The following is a 14,659-nucleotide window of genomic DNA, read 5'->3' on the forward strand; positions in this document are numbered from 1 at the left end:
TCTCTAGTGCCCATGGAACATTCTCCAGAATTGATCACATCCTAGGTCACAAATCAGGTCTCAACCGGTACCAAAAGTTTGGGATCATTCCCTGCATACTTTCAGACCACAATGCTTTGAAACTAGAACTCAGTCACAAGAGGAAAGTCGGAAAGAACTCAAATACATGGAGGCTAAAGAGCATCCTACTAAAGAATGAATGGGTCAACCAGGAAATTAAAGAAGAATTAAAAAAATTCATGGAAACCAATGAAAATGAAAACACAACTGTCCAAAATCTTTGGGATACAGCAAAGGCAGTCCTGAGAGGAAAGTATATAGCAATACAAGCCTTTCTCAAGAAACAAGAAAGGTCTCAAATACACAACCTAACCCTACACCTAAAGGAGCTGGAGAAAGAACAGCAAATAAAGCCTAAACCCAGGAGGAGAGGAGAAATCATAAAGATCAGAGCAGAAATCAATGAACTAGAAACCAAAAGAACAGTAGAACAGATCAACGAAACGAGGAACTGGTTCTTTGAAAGAATTAACAAGATTGATAAACCCCTGGCCAGACTTATCAAAAAGAAAAGAGAAATGACCCAAATCCACAAAATCATGAATGAAAGAGGAGAGATCACAACCAACACCGAAGAAATACAAACAGTTATAAGAACATATTATGAGCAACTACATGCCAGCAAATTAGATAACCTGGAAGAAATGGATGCATTCCTAGAGATGTATCAACTACCAAAATTGAACCAGGAAGAAATAGAAAACCTGAACAGACCTCCAACCACTAAGGAAACTGAAGCAGTCATCAAAAATCTCCCAACAAACAAAAGCCCAGGGCCAGATGGCTTCCCAGGGGAATTCTATCAGACATTTAAAGAAGAATTATTACCTATTCTCCTGAAACTGTTCCAAAAAATAGAAATGGAAGGAAAACTTCCAAACTCATTCTATGAGGCCACCATTACCTTGATCCCCACACCAGACAAAGACCCCATCAAAAAGGAGAATGACAGACCAATATCCTTGATGAACATGGATGCAAAAATTCTCACCAAAATACTAGCCAATAGGATCCGACAGTACATTAAAAGGATTATTCACCATGACCAAGTGGGTTTTAATCCCTGGGCTGCAAGGTTGGTTCAACATCCGCAAATCAATCAACGTGATAAAATACATTAACAAAAGAAAGAACAAGAAATCATATGATCCTCTCAATAGATGCAGAAAAAGCATTTGACAAAGTACAGCATCCTTTCTTGATCAAAACTCTTCAGAGTATAGGGATAGAGGGTACATACCTCAATATCATAAAAGCCATATGTGAAAAACCTACAGCGAATCTCATTCTCAATGGGGAAAAGCTGAGAGCTTTCCCCCAGAGGTCAGGAACGCGGCAGGGGTGTCCACTATCACCACTGCTATTCAACACAGTATTAGAAGTCCCAGCCACAGCAATCAGACAACAAAAAGAAATCAAAGGCATCCAAATCAGCAAAGAGGAAGTCAAACTCTCACTCTTTGCAGATGATATGATACTTTATGTGGAAAACCCAAAAGACTCCACCCCAAAACTGCTAGAACTCATACAGGAATTCAGTAAAGTGGCAGGATATAAAATCAATGCACAGAAATCAGTGGCATTCCTATACACCAACAAGATAGAAGAGAGAGAAATTAAGGAGTCGATCCCATTTACAATTGTATCCCAAACCATAAGATAGCCAGGAATAAATCTAACCAAAGAGGCAAAGGATCTGTACTCAGAAAACTATAAAATACTCATGAAAGTAATTGAGGAAGACACAAAGAAATGAAAAACGTTCCATGCTCATGGATTGGAAGAACAAACATTGTGAAGATGTCAATGCTACCTAGAGCAATCTACACATTTAATGTAATCCCCATCAAAATACCATCCACTTTTTTCAAAGAAAAGGAACAAAGAATCCTAAAATTTGTATGGAACCAGAAGAGACCCCGCATAGCCAGAGGAATGTTGAAAAAGAAAAGCAAAGCTGGCGGCATCACAATTCCGGACTTCCAGCTCTATTACAAAGCTGTCATCATCAAGACAGTATGGTACTGGCACAAAAACAGACTCATAGATCAATGGAACAGAATAGAGAGCCCAGAAATGGACCCTCCACTCTATGGTGAACTAATCTTTGACAAAGCAGGAAAGAATGTCCAATGGAAAAAGGACAGTCTCTTCAACAAATGGTGTTGGGAAAATTGGACAGCCATATGCAGAAGAATAAAACTGGATCATTTCCTTACACCACACACAAAAATAGACTCCAAATGGTTGAAAACCTTAAACGTGAGACAGGCATCCACCAAAATCCTAATATCTTCGGCAGCAACATCTTCGACCTCAGCTGCAGCAACTTCTTCCTAGAAACATCGCCAAAGGCAAGGGAAGTAAGGGCAAAAATGAAATATTGCGATTTAATCAAGATAAAAAGCTTTTCACAAAGAAACAGTCCACAAAACCAAAAGACAACCGACAGAATGGGAGAAGATATTTGCAAATGACATATCAGATAAAGGGATAGTATCCAAAATCTATAAAGAACCTATCATACTCAACAGCCAAAGAACAAATAATCCAATCAAGTAATGGGCTGAAGACACGAATAGACATTTTTCCAAAGAAGACATCCAAATAGCCAACAGACATGTGAAAAAATGCTCAACATTGCTCGGCATCACGGAAATCCAAATCAAAAGCTCAGTGAGATACCACCTCACACCTGTCAGAATGGCTAAAATTAACAAGTCAGGAAATGACGGGTGTTGGCAGGGATGCGGAGAAAGGGGAACCCTCCTACACTGTTGGTGGGAATGCAAGCTGGTGCAACCCCTCTGGAAAACAGTATGGAGGTTCCTCAAACAGTTGAAAAGAGAGCTACCATACGATCCAGCAATTGCACTACTGGGTATTTACCCCAAAGATACAAATGTAGGGATCCAAAGGGGTACGTGCACCCCGATGTTTATAGCAGCAATGTCCACGATAGCCAAGCTGTGGAAAGAGCCAAGATGTCCATCGACAGATGAATGGATAAAGAAGAGGTGGTATATATACACAATGGAATATTATGCAGCCATCAAAAGGAATGAGATCTTGCCATTTGCAAGGACGTGGATAGAACTGGAGGGTGTTAGGCTGAGTGAAATAATTCAATCAGAGAAAGGCATGTATCCTATGACCTCACTGATATGAGGAATTCTTAATCTCAGGAAACAAACTGAGGGTTGCTGGAGTGGTGGGGGGTTGGGAGGGATGAGGTGGCTGGGTGATAGACATTGGGGAGGGTATGTGCTATGGTGAGCGCTGTGAATTGTGCAAGACTTTTGAATCACAGATCTGTACCTCTGAAACAAATAATGCAGTATATGTTAAGAAAAAAAAAAAGAAGAAGAAAGCAGGAGGGGAAGAACGAAGGGGGGTAAATCGGAGGGGGAGACGAATCATGAGAGACGATGGAGTCTGAAAAACAAACTGAGGGTTCTAGAGGGGAGGGGGTGGGGGGATAGGTTAGCCTGGTGATGGGTATTAAATAGGGCATGTTCTACATGGAGCAGTGGGTGTTATGCACAAACAATGAATCATGGAACACTACATCAAAAACTAATGATGTAATGTACGGTGATTATCATAACAAAAAAATTTAAAGAAAAAAAAGAAAGTCACATGGAAGAGAAGATACATTTACAGTACTGTACTGTATTTAATTTTAAAAACTGTTGGGATGCCTGGGTGGCTCAGTCAGTTAAGCGTCTGCCTTCAGATCAGGTTGCCCTCAATCGAGTCCCGCATTGGGCTCCCTGTTCAGTGGAGAGCCTGTTTCTCCCTCTCCCTGCTCCTCACCCTGCTTGCGCTCACTCTCTCTCTCTCTCTGACAAATAAATAAATAAAATCTTAAAAAAAAAAACAATCCTGTATAAGTGGGCCCGTGCAGTTCAAGCCTGTGTTGTTCAAAGGTCAACTATATACACACGCATATATACACACACATGTATATACATATATGCACATACACATGTATGCTATATAGATAGATATGTAAGTGTATATAAAATGACTGGAAGGATATGTACCAAGTTCAGACTCGTGTGTGCTTCTGAGGAGTAAGGCAAGGGGACTGTAATTGGAGGGACATGCAAAGGAAGATTTAACTCAGTAAGGTGGTCTTTATTTTGTTTTTAAAGGGAGAAACTCACACATACCATTTTAAAAATACTATATACATAAAAAAAAAGACTGAATCAAATATGCCAACAATTAACTCCGGATGGTGGAAATATATCTATTTATTCTTTTCCTTTTTTTGAAACTTTCATATTTTTTCAATTTTCAAAAATAAAAAAATATGTAATTTAAAAATCAATAGAAACATAACCTGTACTTTTCAGCTAAACCAGCAGTGTTACGCTCTACCTCTTGTCATTAGCTTTTCTCTATTTTTTCTTACAAACTTCAGCTCTTAAATAAGGACAAATTAGAGTCAGAACACTTTGATCCTCCATTTCTTCCAACAAAAGGGAAAATAATGTGTTTGGACATTTTTTTGCTTGTTTGAGAGAGTTTTAAGATCAGAAAGGTGTGTATGTTTCAGTAAGTCATGGGTGACACTGTTTGGAAAATGAGCTCATGGGTTGCAACATTTCATGGAATTCCACAAAGATGTTGCACCTTTGGATTTAAATCACAGTTGCAACAGAGAGTTAACTCTTTGCCACTCTTCCAGTTAAAACCAAGATGCAGGGGCGCCTGGGTGGCTCAGATGGTTAAGTGTCTGCCTTTGGCTCAGGTCATGATCTCCAGGTTCTGGGATGGAGCCCCAGGTCCATCTGGCTCCCAGCTCGGCAGGGAGTCTGCTTCTCCCTCTGCCTCTCCCCCTGCTTGTGCTCTCTCTCTCTCTCTCAAGTGAATAAATAAAATCTTAAAAAACAAAACAAAACAGAACCAAGATGCACTGTAGTATAGTTGTTTAGAGCAAGCTGTCTAGGACAGTAAGGACAGGCTCTTATTTAAATTTAAATTGAAATTAGTCGAAAGTAAATAAAATTAAAAATGCGGTTCCTCAGTCACACCAACCACATTTCAGATGCTCATGTGGCTAGAGGCTACCATATTGGATAGTTCAGATATGGGACATGTCCTTCACTGCAGAAAGTTCTATTGGACAGCACTAGTTTAGAGCATGGGTTCCAGAGTCCCGATTCTACTACTTACGAACTACCTGGGCATAAGCAAATTTCTTAAACTATCTTACCTCTGGCCTCACCTATAAAATGAGGAAAGTCATAACACCCTCTTCACCAGATTGTTGTAAGGATTAAATGTAGAGCTTATTTTAATGTAATAAACATCATATACATAGGAAGCTATTATTATCTTTCAGCTGTCTTACTGATGGTAGGAAAATGCCACACGGGTCTCATCATATCTCACTTCCAGAGCACCAGGACATGGCAGAGGAAAAGCAATGTTCTGGTCAGAGGGAGAAGATCCTATTCACCTTTGGGCCCAATAGTCAGTGTGGCTCTGAATGTTTTTCTAACATTGGGACGTAGTTTGATAAGCTTTTCTGTTGAAATTCAGAAAACTTTCTTTCATTCATTCATTCATTCATTCATTCATTCAATCATTCGCTCAACAAACATTTACCGACTTCCTATTACATGTCTGGCGCTGTTCTAAGCATTGGGCTGTATCACTGAACAAAAGCGATAAGGATCCCTACCCTTTTATTCTAGTGCAGAACACAAGCAATAGGCATTATATATAAATAGATTATATAGCATGATAGAATATTAAAGAAAGGTACTATGGAAAAACAGAGGAGCTACAGGAAATCTGAAGTTAGGGAAGGGTCAGTTTGCAATTTTTAAGGGCGGAGGGTAGGGCTCACTAAGAAGGTGCCATTTGAGCAATTACTTGAAGGAGGTGAAAGAGTGGGCACTGCAGATATTAGAAGGAAGAGCACTCCAGGCAGAGGTAAGAGCCGGTTCGAGGGCCCTGAGGTTGGAGTGGAGCAAGTGAGGAGGAAAGGGGTAGGAGAGAGCTCAGAGATGGGTGATGAGGAGGGTGGGCAAGTGACAGTGTAGAAGTCTGCTGGCCATTGTAAGGATCTGGGCTTCCACTCAGACTGAGATGGGATCCTCTGGATGGTTCTAAGCAGAGCAGTGACTTATGTTTTCAAGGCTCATGATGACAACTGTATTGAGAACAGACCATAGCGGTGGAGGGTGAAGCAGGGACAAGGTGAGGAGGTCCCTGAAAGAACCTCTACAGCAGGTGATGGTCTTTGGGTCATGATAGTAGCAGTGGAGGTGTTGGGAAGCGGTCAGATTTGGGATTTTGAAATTACATTCCAACAGATTAGATGTGGCATATGAGCGAGAGTAGTGAGAACCTGCTGCAGTCTCTATAAAACTTGCGTGCTGTCTTTTTTCCATACTTTGAACCAAAAGCCCAATCCCAAGACTTGTATTTGTTACCATGAAGTAACAGCAAACAAGTTTGTTACCACGAAGTAAGTGCAAACAGCAGGGGGGAGAAAAGTGCTTATTGTCTGCTCCTGCTTATCTGAGAAAGAAAGGAGGAATACAAATATGCAGACATTTCCTCATATTAAAAAAGTGAAAGGATAAATCATATGTTTAAATGGTTATTTATAGGAGAGAGGGGGAAAAGAGTGCAGGGAAGCTAGACTTTGAATATGCCTTGTTTTGTAGATTTGACTTTGCAATCATGTAAATATTTTTGTAATTATAAAATAAAATTTTAAAATAAATTATTAAAAATTTAAAGCAAAATAAAACAAATAGCCTAACTATGTATATAGCTGGGGGGACAGCGACACAGATAAAGACTATTCTAAGTGACTCTAAAACACAATAATTTATGTCTCTGGTGGGATATACCCTAGAGAGAAAGAGAAAAAAAAGCTTAGCTGTTTTCATTAATCACATTTTTGATAGTTGCTTTTGTATAATTACTTTGAGGCTGCTTGTGTATAGTGTGGGATGTGGCAAATTAGTAATTACATCAGGGTTATTCAGAACTGGGATTTTTGCATGAGAGAAAGGAGACATTTCATGGCTGTAAGATCCATAAAGTAAAGTAAAAACACCGTTTGGGCACCTGGGTGGCGCAGTTGGTTAAGCACCTGACTCTTCGTTTCAGCTCAGGTCATGATCTCAGGGTCATGAGCTTGAGCCCCACATCAGACTCCGTGCTGGGCAGCTGGGCATTGAGGGTGCTTGATATTCTCTTTCTCCCTCTCCCTTTGCCCCTCTCCCCCCTGTTCGTGCATGTGCATGCACTCTCTAAAACACAGAACAAAAAACCCTCACTGTTATCCTGAATTTGAATTGGATATATCAGAATGGATTCATCGTTTTATTAAAAAAAAAACAACTACCCACACATTTTCTACCTTTGCCCACTGTAAACAGTAACCAACCCAGAAGCAATGACCTTTTATCCAGAAGCTTCTATCCACTTACTATCCAGATTTTGTGGTCTCCAAACAACATTCCCCACTGAAAGGAACCTAAGAGAATTAGCTGCTTCCACATCTGGGGCAGGATATACACAAGATGACCCCGGAACATACCAGAAAGCAAAGTAGCTATCAAAGAGAGTTAGGACCATGTCAAAAGAATTCCAGAGCCAACATGAAAATCCACTGGGCAAAGACAGAACAATTTAAACATCAATAAATACAATAAATTCGATTGAAGTTATTTAATATAATACACAAAACATATTTAACACATAGACTCTTAGTAAGATTTACAATAAAATAATAGTAACCAACACAAACGTTCATTGGTTACCTTGGAAGACACATGGGGAAATAACTCATTACTTTGACAACTGGTATGTAAAGGAAAGAATAAAGGATGTATCCTACTTTTCCTATATGAATTATGCCCCAAGGCAGCCAAATGAGTAAAGAGGGATTTTCTCTTTAGAGAACATTTCGGTTAATAAATAAGAAATAATAGAATTAGAATATTGCCATTTTTGCAGTCCTAATAGATAATAGATATAAGCAATAATTGTCAATGGCTGTTAACATTACAAAAATGGATTGTAAGACACTGCGAACTTCCTGATGAAGGTATAAAACACCACCTATAAAAGAGTCTTTCTGCCCACCCTCCTCCCAAAGGCAACAGCAACACTACTCCTGTATCTGATAAAGTCAATTCACAGAAATAGAGGAGACAGAGGAACAATATGGACAACACCAGGGGGGTGCAATGGAATCCTGACCTATTGGGCAAACAGCCAGGTTTCTTCAGCAACAATGCAACAGCAACCAAACTGGAAAAATAACAAAAGGGATGGCAGAGGATTAAAGAGACATAGCAAATGAATTCAATACCCGGGCTAACTTAGATCCCAATCCAAACAAACCTACAGCAATAAGAAATGAGACACCTGCTTTTGAAAAAAAGACAATCAGGAAAATGTGATCACGAAATGTATAGCTGATGATACAAAGACATTATTAATTTTTGTTGTATTCTTTTCCTGTTAATGTTTGTTAGGAGTGATAATATTTTAGAGGCACAAGCTAGAATATTTACCCAGGAAATGATAAGATGTCTGGGTTCACTTCAAAATAATCCATTGTGTGCGGGGGGGGGGGGGGAAGTGAGGTAGGGATAGGGATATAAGGGAGTAAAAATGAGACTGAGGCAAGAGTTAAAATTTACTGATGCATGTGAATGTTTTTTCCTTATAATTCTGCTGTTGTAGCTGCCTCCTCTGATCAGAGGCTATAGCCCCCTGGATTCCTCCCATCTTCTCATTCCCACATCCACTCTGTCAGCAGACCCCGAAAACCTACATTTGGAGTATATTCAAGACCTTCTTCATTCCATCGCCCCAGCTACCACCCTAATTTCCACTGGCACCACCCCTCAGCTGGTCCATGTCAGCCTTCTCTAAGCAGGTTTCATGTCCCATTCTATAAAGCAGGTGCAGAGAAAGTGACTGTGTTTACATGTTTGACTGGGGCTTCACACCAGTGTTGACAAGAGTAGGATTTAATGGTGAGAAGTTTACCAGACAAGATGGGGAAGGGTATTCCAAGAGAACAGCATGTGCAAAAGTATGAGAGTACCGGTATAGGGATACTGAGCTGCTTAGTGTGACTGCACCCAAGAAGCAAGGAGGCATAAGCCTGGGAATGAGAGATGACAAGGGATGAGTGACCAAAAGCCTTGAATGCCAGGTCATGTTTTGCAGTCAACCCAAGGGTGATAGCCATTACGGAGGAATTCTCTACAGGAAGTGACATGATAAGATTTGCATGTTCAAGAGAGAACTCTGGGGGCAATGCAGAGAAAGGTGGGCTGGAGGCGCCTGAATTTGGGAACTGAAAGGCTGGTGAAGAGACTACTGTAACCCTCCAGGGTGAGAGATAACAGGTGACTGAACAAGAAAGTGTGGGAAGGCGGACAAGGCACATGCCAGACTCGTCAGTAGGCTGAGGGTAAGTGAGCAGGGAGCCTAGATCATGCATTCAGAAAGAGGACTGGGCTTTTTGGGGAAGGGGTAGGGGGTACAGTGGGTTAATTTTGCATATGCTGATTTTGAACTGCACATGTAAGTATTACACATGTTCACTGGCGGGAAAGCCAGACTGAGGCATCCAGCAGCTAGCTGGATATTTGAGGCAGGCTGCGTGAGAGGATCTACATGACAAAAATTTTCTTTTCTACACAACATGAAGCCTGAAGGAAAATATTAAAAGAAGATGATTTTTATCAAATTCCACAGCAACACAGCAACAGCAAAAAAAGCCATTATAGGTAGTAAATGTGGAAAGTCCCTGAATCATTTTAGAAGTAAGCAGTCCAAATTCACTTTCAACAATCTTTCACCTTCCTTCTCTCTCCCTCCCTCCCTCCCTCCCTCCCTCCTTCCCTCCCTCCCTCCCTCCCTCCTTCCTTCCCTCCCTCCCTTCCTTCCTTCCCTCCTTCCATCTTTTTTAAATAAATATTTATGAAGAGTTTATCATATACTAGATGTGGTCCTGGGGTTACAATGATGAATACAAATAGACCGGGTATCTGGCCTCATGGACTTTTTGGTCTAGTGGAGAAGATAGACATTAAGCAAATGCTCACAGAAGTAACTGTTTAATATTACCAACTGGGGTAATTCCTAAGGAGGGGTGCATGGCAAAGAGATCCACATACAAGGGGCCACAGTGAAGTCTTCACTCAGTAGGTGTCGATTTCACTGAGATCTTGGAGGGACTGCAGGTCAGAGATAAAGGAGAGCAGCAGGGAGATGAGGCTAGAGAGGCAGGTGGGGGCAGACTACGGGAAGAATGTTGTTCCTCTTGAATGGCAAATGGGAAGCTATTCAAGAATTTTAAGTAGGGAGTGATATGACCACATTTGCATTTTAGAAATACAACTCTTTCTGCCATGTGGAGAACTGATGACAGGGCTTCAGAATAGACAAGGAGAAGCCACGAGGACGGACAAAGGGAAGCCAGCTGGAAGGCTACTGTAGTGTTCTAGGAGCGAGAATCTGATGGTGGCTGGATAAAGAGGTGGTCATGAGGATATAAAGAAGTAGACGGATTTCAGAGGTGTTTTTAGGAGGTAAAAACCTATAGGTTTCATAGGTGGTAAATAAAAAAATAAACTATGGGTGATGAAGGAGATGACTGCCAATGGTGGGCATTCTTCTTCACCCAGTGTTGATATTTTGCCATAGTCGTAAATAAAAGACCGGTTGAGGATCTTGTATGAGGGCTAAGGACGGGAAGAGTCAAGGAGCTCACTGTTTGTGTCAGCCTGGAAGAACTTCCTTGTCCTCTAGGAACTCAGAATCGGCTAAAATGAGCCAAGCACCTAAGCACCAACCCGTTTACAGTGCTTGGGATCAGATGAGTAGATCAGAGATACAATAAGAGATACTGATACCACATGGCCTAGAAGTCTAAAGAAGAGAAGGGCCAGGGTGGGCCAGGTGAGCGAGTGCCTCCTGCAGGATGAGGCACATGAGCAGCTTTCAATATCCTTGTTAACACATCCCTAAAATTCATGTAAAAAACTCAGTGTGTGTGGTATAATACTGAAAACAAGTTATTTCTCATACTTACATCAAATATAAACCATACTCACTGCACAGACATCTCTTTTTAACAAAAGTGTACATATTCTGCTCTTGGCAAGTAAACACTCTTGGCATTTGATACCTACAAATGCCAAAAATCATACCTAGAAATATAAAATATTCATTAATAGTAGAGTTCTTCACCCAAACTTTTTTTGAAAATAATGAAGCAAATCCCTATTTCAGTAGGAAAGTGGCAAATCAGAAATGTATAATTAGCAGTTAAAATATATAAATGGATGGAAGGAGCTCAGGAACCCCATGCAGGTGGCTGTCACGGACATGACCCAGGTTTGTAGCTTTGCAAATGGTTCTTGTTCTCACAAAGTGTGATGCAGCATGATGAGCTCTTGGTGTAAGGCTGCCTGGGCCTTGAAAGAGCAGTGCAGTAAAGACTGTTTCAAGACCCTGTCCTCAACAACCCATGAGGACACAGCTTATAATCATGTGGCTAGGAAAAAAATCTTCCTCCTTCTGCCATACTGTCAATGTTGGTAGGGGGTAGGCGTGGACAAGGGATGGAGAAGGAAGTGAACACAGAGAAAGGGTGACTTCTGCTTTTTGCTCTGTGTATTTCTCTATCATTTGCATTTTATTTCTAGTAAAGATTTTATTTACTTATTTGAGAGAGGGAGAGAGAGAGCATGAGCTGGGTGAGAGGTAGAGGGAAAAGCAGGCTCCCCACTGAGCAGGGAGCCCAATGCAGGGCTCGATCCCAGGACCCTAAGATCCTGACCCAAGCTGAAGGCAGATGCTAAACCAACTGAGCCACCCAGGCATCCCTCTATCATTTGCATTTTAAAAATAAGATCTCAATTAATGTAGTTTTTTAAAATTAAAAAATATTCTTCTCTTACCTAAATACCTTATGATATACCTCAATTCCCCTAGTTGAGACTTCGGGATTATGGAAAACCATTGATTTCCACATTCTGCAAAGGAACACATAACATACTTGAAAACAATGATGAAGGTTTCCCCACAGTATTCTTTTCCAGCATAAATAGCCAATCATTGGTTATTTTTGCACAAGTTACCATATACTTCGAAAGCATTGAGGGTTACATTGCATGAATCTTTGTGGGGGCTTATAACTGGTAATGCCATGAGGCTCATTTTAATGACAATTCTTATACCCACTTTCTTTAGAAGGTTTGATATTAATGAGGCAGAGGCAGAGGCAGAGATGAGCAGCAGAGAATCTCATGTGCTGAGAAAAATACATACATTGGATATCTGCATGGAAATCTGGAAAGGGAGAATCATGATGTGTGTGCACATGTCCCACTCTTTTCCCCCAAGTCTGTGAAGGAAAAAAAAGGACTGGTTGGCATTCTCTAACTTTTAATGGTACGGATTGTTGAACCATAAAATAGAACATTCTAAACAGCAAACAAGGGGAAAAACAGAATCTTGTTAAATTCAATATGAGAAGGACACTTTAAGATCATCTATCTTGTATACAAATGTAGGGATCCGAAGGGGTACGTGCGCCCCAATGTTTATAGCAGCAATGTCCACAATAGCCAAACTGTGGAAAGAGCCAAGATGTCCATCAACAGATGAATGGATAAAGAGATGTAGTATATATACACAATGGAATATTATGCAGCCATCAAAAGGAATGAGATCTTGCCATTTGCAACGACGTGGATGGAACTGGAGGGTGTTACGCTTAGTGAAATAAGTCAATCAGAGAAAGACATGTATCATATGACCTCACTGATATGAGGAATTCTTAATCTCAGGAACAAACTGAGGGTTGCTGGAGTGGTCAGGGGTGGGAGGGATGGGGTGGCTGGGTGATAGACACTGGGGAGGGTATGTGCTACGGTGAGCGCTGTGAATTGTGTAAGACTGTTGAATCACAGATCTGTACTTCTGAAATAAATAACGCAACATATTTTAAGAAAAAAGAAAAAGAAGAAGATAGCAGGAGAGGAAGAATGAAGGGGAGTAAGTCAGAGGGGGAGATGAACCAGGAGAGATGATGGACTCTGAAAAACAAACTGAGGTTTCTAGAGGGGAGGAGGGTGGGGGGATGGGTTAGCCAGGTGATGGGTATTAAAGAGGGCACATTCTGCATGGAGCACTGGGTGTTATGCACAAACAATGAATCATGGAACACTACACCAAAACAAATGATGTAATATATGGTGATTAACATAACAATAAAAAATTAAAAAGATAAAAAAAAATCCAAAAAAAAAAAAAGATCATCTATCTTGTAGGCTGGGGCACTAAAAATGTAAAGTGACGTCCCAAAGGAGATACTGAATAAAACAAAAAGAAAAATGTTGGTGACATATTGATTAAACCTCGTGTGCTGCATATATTTGCTCCTCCAAATCCACTTCCATCCTTCTCCACCATGCTCTGCTCCACCAGACTGACAAGGATGAACAGTTGGAATGGGCTCCCCATTCTCTGGCATCCCACCGGGGTCAATGGGAGCCTCGGCAGGGGTTCACAGGAAAGGAAGGGGAAGAGTCAGGACACTTACAACCCTTGTTCTCTTCCTGAGGGGTTGCTGAGAGCTGGCTGTGTCTCTTTTGCATGGTCTGGGCTCCAATCAGGTCACACACACACTGACACACACACACACACACATACACACACACTCTAACTATCTCTACCCCTCCCCGCCATCTAGAACTGCTCCTTTCTCTTGCCTCTTTAGGCCTAGGGTGGTAACAGCTCTTGTTATTAGTCCTAGAATACTACACTGTCCCTCGTGGTTTCCCTATACCCTGCCCATCCTTTGTAAATACCCCCTTTATTCAATTTTTCGCCAATCCTCCATTTTGAGCATGCCAATTTTTTTTTTTTCCTGCTAAGACTCAGAATATGCTATCAAAGAAAGTTCTTAGTCAGGTCCTTGGTGTCCTGAAAGAAAGTTCTAGTAAACACTTGTCATGCTTTTTGCACGTTCCTTTATCCCACCCCCTTCTTGGCATCTGAGCTGTCTGGGGATTTCCCTACGTCATGGTTCTTGATGGGTGACAGAAACCAAAACCCCCCTAGAAGCCACATGCTCACTCTCCCAGCCTCCCCTGCAGCTAGGCTCAGATATGTGATCCAGGCTCAACCAACTGGATGGAGTTTGACTCCTGACATTGACGTGGGACTGCAGAGAATCCATCTGGTTGGAGTAGCAGCAGAACTGGGAGCTACATCGGTTTCCAGAGGGTGCAGCTGAGTCTAGTGTCAGGCTTGGGGTGCAGGTGGTGCATCTAGTAGAAGAACCTGCATCCAGCAGCAGTGGCCACATGGTTCCCTGCAGAGATTTTATATACTGCTCTAATTCTGGAGTCCCCAACATCTGCCTCTATGGGCCTCCCAGAAAGCCTGTGAGTAACTCAACAGCCTTCAATTCATTTCTTTCTTGCTTGAATGAGTCAGAGTTGTTTATATTGCTTGAAACTACGAACTCTGCCTGATATAAAAAGCCAAATCTTTTTGACCTGAAGATTTTGGCATCCTAAACATTCTA

The 14,659-nt window shown here is 41.3% G+C and overlaps 1 protein-coding gene across 3 annotated transcripts in view; it reads right to left on the reverse strand.

The window, feature by feature from the left end:
- CUNH16orf78 (chromosome unknown C16orf78 homolog) overlaps positions 1-14,659 on the reverse strand; it is a 131,513-nt gene that overhangs the window by 98,163 nt on the left and 18,691 nt on the right. Inside the window, exon 2 of one of the 3 annotated variants that reach the window (XM_073884385.1) lies at positions 12,024-12,098. The exons of the other annotated variants lie outside the window; for them this stretch is intronic. The gene's annotated coding sequence lies outside the window, so the exon portion shown is untranslated. The remainder of the gene's footprint in view (positions 1-12,023; positions 12,099-14,659) is intronic. 3 annotated transcript variants of the gene reach the window in all.

This window comes from Callorhinus ursinus, unplaced genomic scaffold (assembly GCF_003265705.2).
Source record: "Callorhinus ursinus isolate GAN/ISIS: 27379988/994484 unplaced genomic scaffold, GSC_fseal_2.0 scaffold56, whole genome shotgun sequence".
NCBI classification, from domain to species: domain Eukaryota; kingdom Metazoa; phylum Chordata; class Mammalia; order Carnivora; family Otariidae; genus Callorhinus; species Callorhinus ursinus.